Raw genomic sequence first — 7,840 nt, 5'->3', positions numbered from 1 at the left:
TACAAAAAATTGAGAAAAACACTAAATTCCCATATCATGATCCCTAAACACTAAAAATGTAGTATGGATTTATACAAAAGCTATAAATATCATTTACTAGGTAATTACGGATGGTCCTACAAAATATTCATAGGTAATTGTCACGAAAAACTGAGAAATATACCAAATTCTTATTTCGTGGCCCCTAAACACTAAAATACTGAGAAATATACCAAAGTTTCGAACAGAAATACTTACAAAATATTCATATTGTATTGTTCGCGATAAATTGAGAAAAACACTAAATTCTTTTTTCGTGACCCATAAAAGATATAAATATCATTCACTAGGTAATTACGGATGATCCTACCATATTTTGGAAAAAAAAATTTAGACAGAAATATTTACAGAATATTCATAAGCTAATCATGAAAAATAGAGAAAAAAACCAAATTTCTGTTTCGTGACAACTAAACACTAAAAAGTGGTATGAATTTCTATAAAAGCTATAAATATCATTTACTAGGTAATTACGTATGATCTTACCAAATTTGGAGCAAAAAAATTTGGGACGGGAATATTTACAATTCATAAGCTAATGCTCAGAAAAAATTAAGAAAAGCACCAAATTTCTGTTTTGTGACCCCTACATACTAAAAAAGTGGCGTGAATTTCTATAAAAGCTATAAATATTATTTACTAGGTAATTACAGATGGTTGCTACAAAATTTGGAGCAAAAACATTCCAGACATGCGTATTTACAGAATAATCATATTAGCTCACAAAAAATTAAGGAAAACACCAAATTCATGTTTCGTGACCCCTAAACACTAAAAAAGTGGCGTGAACTTTTACAAAAGCTATAAGTATCATTCACTAGGTAATTACGCATAGTCCAGCCAAATTTGGAGCAAAAAAGTATATTTACAGAATATTAATAGGCTAATGATCACGAAAAACTGAAAAAATATACCAAATTCCTGTTTCGTGTCCCGTGTCATCTGATAATTTTTCGAGTCTTGATCAACCTCATAGAGCAAGTATTCTTAAGACACTTGAATCTAAAAATTGACTTGTACCAAATTTGTGCAGCCTTCAAGAACCAACCTTTCAAGATACTTGAATCTAAAAATTGACTTGAACCATATTTGTGCATCCTTCAAGAACCAACCTTTCAAGATTAGAGGTACCTGAAAAAATCCAGGGTCCTTACTAGCTTCTGTGATTGGCTAAGGTTGATGTTATTTCAATTTTCCTAGAACCTGTCATAATGAAACAAATTAAAGAGCAAGAAAACAAAAAGGAACATTTGTAGTCTGGATACTGAGACACCTTAGTCTGCTCATTTGTGTGAAAGCTGCACTGCTGACATTAACTTCTTGTGTAAAATCCAAGTTCTTGAATCAATTGATGCACTAAAATCTGACCTTGTGAAACCATAATCAGAGATTTCTCCATGAGAACCTTTATGCCAATGACAGGGCTAAAGTTAAAACTCTCTAATATTCTTGTCACTGATATTCTTTCTTCTTCCCTATAAAGAAACACACAATATCTAGTTATATGGTTTTTGTTCCTATGGTTTGCTTTTCTTGGGCAGCACAAATTGATTAATGGTTCATTAAATGGATGTTAAGTCATATTTTTCTAAAAACTAACTTGACGAAGACGATGTTTATACTCAACAACATGTGTGATACATAACCAAAGGGCATAAAGACTAAGTTTTGAAATTGAAAGATGCCTTATAGGGATTAAAGCATATTCAAGACCATGGATTTCAAATTTTACCATTTATACACATAAGAACACTTTTTGATGAAGAAAATGGAAATAGAGGTATTTCTATCATTTAATAATAATTGATGAGGGAGTGAATTCTTTTCTGAAAGATTTAACAGTTTCCCGTCCTGTCTCCTACGGAGATAGATTGATTTGGGTTGTCCATGTCTTGTAACCTACTTACTTCTACTCAACTGTTCAACGAGCGCTATAATGATCCAAAGGAATCTCTTGGCTCAACACTAGTCAACATTGTGTGGTGTCACATACGGTGTAGACAACAACCACAACCATCAATAGTTTAAATATGTTCAAATGAATTTCACCCAAGGGTGTGCCTAATAGTGGTCAATTAAGTGGGAGGAGAACTATAAAATCTCAGGTTCAAACCTCAGTGGAGGCAAAAAAACATTAGGTGTTTTGTTCCCATTTGTTAAGCTTTGAAAGACAGAGTTACCTGATACGCCGGTATATATGCTGTAGAGGTATCAGTACCCGATGAAATGATCGAGGTGTGCGTAATTAAAAAATATTTAGTGAATTCAAACAAGTGATGGCATGAATATTTGAGATGACTAACAGTGATCACATATCTTATAATATCTTAGCAGTGGAGTGAAGCAATATGTTGATGCATTCATCTCAAGAAGCTTATGCAAGCTAGATACAAGATAACTTTAATGCAGAATAGCAAGTCAATGAATGACCCCATTGATTATGGGTCAAAAATTATCGTAAGAAAGTGGCCTCAGTACTCTATAGAAGTATCTTCGGGAAGCTTGAGATTTTTAACATGCACAAGGCCTGATATGCTTCGTGGAGCCAGAGTTTATATATTGCATTGCAGCAGTTTGTTTTAAACCATTTTATTCGACCTTCATGATGAATGCTGGTATTTTATATCTTCTGCTTGATTGCACTTGCTTAAGAGTAAAACACATCACATATATAGCTTTTGTTGGGCCACCAAGGTCCACATCACATACGAAGATGGAAAAAATCAACTTTAGCACATCTAAGATACAAAAAGTAACACTGGCTTCTATTTTCATGGAAGACATAAAAACAGTATATCATCAATACAATATTCTATGTAATCTGGAGGCATCAAGAAGAAAGAAGTAGAACTCACTTGTATCAAGACTATGATCGCTTCACTGACATATTTACTAAGGCATGGAAGTATGAGGACTTTGCCAGATTATGCAAGATAAAACAAGTTTAAGGTAAGTGTTGGATAATAAAGTAGATTAATTTAATTACTATGCAGGTTTGTTAGTTGGTTCATATATTTTTTTTGGATCTTGGTTGCCCTTCTCCATTTACCACTATTAACCGTTAACACCATCCATTAAACATCCAAAGCTGACTTCAATAATCAAAACAAACAATCTAAATCCACCAAGACAAAAATGAAAGTTTCAACTTCTTAATGCTATATTTGTTCAATCAAAACTAAATCCCCAACTATTGGGTAGTCAATTAGATCTAATTTGGACAAAGGGACCATTAAGAGATGCATGTGAATAGCAAATGACAAAACCGAAAAAGCAGTGCAAACCAAACCAAGTAAGTCACATATTTTTTATGGCCACATTAAGGTATGAAGACTTTGCAAGATTTCCTCTTTTGATGGAGTCCCAAGTTAAGATGGAAGTTAAACATTTGATGGAGTCCCAAGTTAAGATGGAAGTTAAACAAATAAAGCTGATTAATTTAATTAGAACACATGCTTATTAGAAGGTTCATGTACTTCATATTCATGGTTCATTTGAGAAAACCAAGCAAGAAGAGGAAATATCAATTCTATATCAGTGTTCTTCCTCTAGCCTTCTCCTTTTTACCATTTCCCCTTCACCATATTTTATGGAAAACACTATGGAGTTGGACTTCATATATGCCGAGGCACATTCAGGATCCATTAAGCTTAAATCCTGAATGTGCCTCAACATCTACTCCAAAAAAAAGGGCAACCTGATGCACTTAAGCTCCCGCTATGCGCAGGGTCCGGGGAAGGGCCCGACCACAAGGGTCTATTGTACGCAGCCTTACTTTGCATTTCTGCCAGAGGCTGTTTCCAAGGCTTGAACCCGTGACCTCCTGGTTACATCTACTCCAACAATTTCTTTTTTATGCAAAATGCAACTAGGTCCTCGCGAAGTCCCACTATACAACAAATCCCTCGATTTATTAGTAAAGATAAACATCTTTACTGCCTCAAGTTACAATAACATGTCTCTATGGTATAACTAATTCCACCAAAAACAAAAATAGTCAAAATCTATGTTGCTCGGACTCTTCACAAATGTCAACGGGTGTGTGTCGGATTCTTTCAAAGTAGTATATTTTTGGAGAATCCGACGCGGGTACGTCATCGAAAGTGAAGAGTCCGTGCAACTTAGGTCGAAACTAAATCCCCAAATCTTGACTAGTCAAATAGATCTGTTTGAACAAAGTTATCACTTCAGTAAGACCATAATCCGCTTAATTTTTTTTTGGAAATCTATGTACATCATCTCTACTCTTTTTTCAAACAGAATAGTTCAAAGCCAATAACCCAATTTTAAAAGATACAAACTTGAAATTATCAATGGAGAACATGCACAATAAATTAGAATGTTGTAGCCACACTAATAACAAAAAGGATTATATGTTAAAGTTAGCAGCTTTCTATACGCCCAAAACCTATATGCTGGAACTCTTCAAAAATGTCAAAGAGTGCGTGTGACACTACTTTTAGAGGATTCGACATAAGTGCAATAACATTTTTAGAAACTCCGAGCTACGTAGCCCAAAACACAACTTAACCATTAGAATTAAACCCTAAACCACATTCTAAACATCATATGACATGGTCCTAATGGGGAACTGCATTTTTATTGAGAAAAAATAACAACTTCAAAGTTTATCAAATATAAAAGCTCCCAATTTGAAGAAACTCCTAACCTGTAAGTGGAACTTTTTCAACTTCCATTGATAGAAATATTCAAAGTTCCATTCTTTACTAATTTTCTTCCTTGCCCTCTGCAAAAGAACCAAAAAGTATCTATAATTACTTCATAATATTGAAGAGAAATTAGCTCATCAAAAACCTACATAAAATATAACATGAACCCACATATAGAAATAAACAAATCCCTAGCATTTTCAATAAATAAATCAACTTAAAACACAGATTTTATCATCCTGTACAGAAAAAAAAGACAGCTTTTTTGTTAAAATTTCCAAAAGGGTTCTTATACAACAAGTTGATATTCATCTTGAAAATGAAGATAATATTTTTAAAATAGAAAAAAGTAAGAACCCCCAAATAACAAAAACAAAAACGAAAAAGAAGAAAGAACGAGAAACTAATGAGTTTTAGAGAAGAAGAAAAATAGCACTACCAATTTTAGAACAACAAATACTCAGTTTCACTAAAAGATTCAAAATATGAAAATTAAGCATACAAACAAGTCAAAAGAGTTCAACCTGTATAAAAAATACAATTTTTTATTGAAGGAGATTAGGATGAATCCTTCACTTACCTGGCTCCACTCTTGCTCAGGTTAATTTTACGGGTGGGGCTTTAAAATTGGTAAAATGTAGGCAAATTTCACCCGTAAAGCAATATAGATTGTTTCCGATATATTCTCCGCTAATAGTATCAATTTTTTTTATTCTGAAAAAAAGAAAGAATATTTGTAGCTTTTTTCTGTTAAAATGAGAACAGTAAACAGGATTACCTTCCAAATCCATGTCCGTCCTCTCCATCAGAGATAATATACTTATTACTGCATCAAAAGTCACGCTTATTAACAATAAAATACTACTAGTATTTAATTGTGTGTTTCATTATAAGACAAATAAAAAGGAACATCTCCAAAACCTCTCAAAACTGGAAACTTTACATTTCTTGATCTGCTGCTGTTGTGTATTTTCCAATAAAGAAAAAACCCCATCAAGAATAATTAAAGACTTAAACTTTAGAAAAGAAACAAGATATTAATATCAAAAAATTGGGTCAATAGTCAATGTGAGTTTTTTTTCTGGCCAGTGTCATGGCTATGTCTAGCTGCTAAAAAAGAGAGAATTCCTCAAAAGTTACAACCTTTTTGCCTATCTAAATTCATTGTATCCATTTTTATTTTATTTTTTATTTTTCTAGACTAGTTTGCGAGTTCAATTAAAATAAAAAAAGATCAAATGATATATATATGATCACACATTATGAAATCACTAACTTCTATGGAGAGTCATAGAGGCAATAATCAATGCGCTTTTGACATCGTTTTGAAAAATGCAAAAGCAGAATTTTCATTAAGAAATTTGATAATTAATATCAAATAAATTGCTTTTGCTACGTAGCTCCACCCACTAATTCCCAAATTCAAAACCAGAACTTGTAAGTCTACCTGGTATACGCCATAGGTTAGATCAATCCAGTCCTCTCATATTAGGGTTTAACTCATCGCAGTTCTCCCCTTTTAACACCAACAGCACATAAGAATCAAACAATTTCATAATGTTCTACATCTAACTCACGCACATTTGAATCAACGAATAATTAACCAAATCCTTTTTGGAGATAGAAGCAACAAAAAGGGAAAAGGCAAGAGAGGAATGAATGAGGATATGGATTGACAGAAAGAAAAGTGAGCACACCCAAAATTATATAACTATCACTAAAAAATAAAAATATTTATACAAATACTTGTGTATGCTCACTCTCTTCTGTCAGTCCCTCTCTCTCATTGCTGCTATACATCTCCCATAAAAAAAGAACTTTTTACTTATAAAGTAGAAGAAAAAACCAATGGCCACTGAATTCAGATATCTCAAAGAGGAAAAAAGTAGGTCTAGCAGTAGAAAGAAACCCTTTTGTGCACTCTCCTTGTTCTTTTAGCTCGAATTCACAATTTTAAGGCGGAGGATGGGTTTTTTTTTTTTCAATGTTAACTGAATTTGAATTCAACTTGAGCATTCGATATAATATTTTGTGGACTAAATTATTAATGAAAGATGTTTTTATTTAATTTTATATTATTTAAGGATATTTTTATTTTATTTTTTGAATATTTTAGGATGATGATGAACACTAACCCTACACATTTAATGGTGGTTAAAATGTCACGTGACCAGTAGAAATGCATTTTTTCACCACTTTGTTTGATTTTTGGTACAGAAAATCCAATGACAAAGTACAAAACAAGTTCATTTAGCTGACGTTTTTGGAAATTGGTAAGTGGGGCCCGTTGTGCCCATTTTTCAAAATGGGATTGGTGAGTGGGGCCTGTTGTGTTCATTTATTTTAGATTTTAGAAATTTCTTAACAAATAATAATTAATATGAGTATATTTATTATATCACAATATCCATATATTATACTATCCATGCATAGCTCACCACTAAATCAGATACCAAATGACTCCTAAATATCTGTCTATATCGAGCATTTTATGCACCATTTCTTTAATGTTTGATATTCATATCAAGATTCGATAAAATTTAAATTTGTGTTAAAAATTTGCCATAAATAAAGTATTCTTTTTATTTCATATTAACTGAATTTATCAGGCAATGCACATATATTAAGAAAAATATTCAAAAATATAATTTGAACTATATTTTCTACTATTACTCTTTGTAAAATCATAAATATAACTTTACAAGTTGTGTGTGCGTTTATTTTTTCTAAGTATAGTGACTATAAAAATGATTTACACTTTAACCAATGTGCTTTAGTTAATCACTTTATCCAAAACAGTGATTGGACAAGCTTAAGTTAATCACTTTATCCAAAACAGTGATTAGACTTAGCAAAACATACTAATACACACAAAACCATAATCAAGAATTCATGATCCCAAACAACATATACTAATACACACGAAACCATAATCATGAATTCATGATCCTAAAACATCTAAAATGACGTTTTTTCATGACAAGGATTGATCACCAGATCATTTTTGATAAATCAATTAAATTTCAAGTCAATCGAAATTCATTAATCAAATCCACAAATATCAGCCAGCATGTAATAATACACACCATAAGCATCTATAGATATTCATGAATTCTTTTTCATGATTCCAA

The 7,840-nt window shown here is 32.2% G+C and overlaps 2 long non-coding RNA genes across 2 annotated transcripts; both read right to left on the bottom strand.

The window, feature by feature from the left end:
• Window positions 1–829: 829 nt before the first annotated feature.
• LOC129871097 (uncharacterized) lies at window positions 830–2,888 on the bottom strand. Its single transcript, XR_008762187.1, has 2 exons — window positions 2,220–2,888; window positions 830–1,514 (listed from the first exon to the last, which is right to left on the bottom strand). It is a non-coding gene; the product is annotated as an uncharacterized LOC129871097 (long non-coding RNA).
• Window positions 2,889–4,681: 1,793 nt separating this feature from the next.
• Window positions 4,682–6,141, bottom strand: LOC129871096 (uncharacterized). Its single transcript, XR_008762186.1, has 3 exons — window positions 5,631–6,141; window positions 5,488–5,535; window positions 4,682–4,786 (listed from the first exon to the last, which is right to left on the bottom strand). It is a non-coding gene; the product is annotated as an uncharacterized LOC129871096 (long non-coding RNA).
• Between the last annotated feature and the right edge of the window lie 1,699 nt (window positions 6,142–7,840).

This window comes from Solanum dulcamara, chromosome 10, assembly GCF_947179165.1.
Source record: "Solanum dulcamara chromosome 10, daSolDulc1.2, whole genome shotgun sequence".
Taxonomy (NCBI): Eukaryota; Viridiplantae; Streptophyta; class Magnoliopsida; order Solanales; family Solanaceae; genus Solanum; species Solanum dulcamara.
This window is presented reverse-complemented; position numbering and strand designations above follow the sequence as displayed.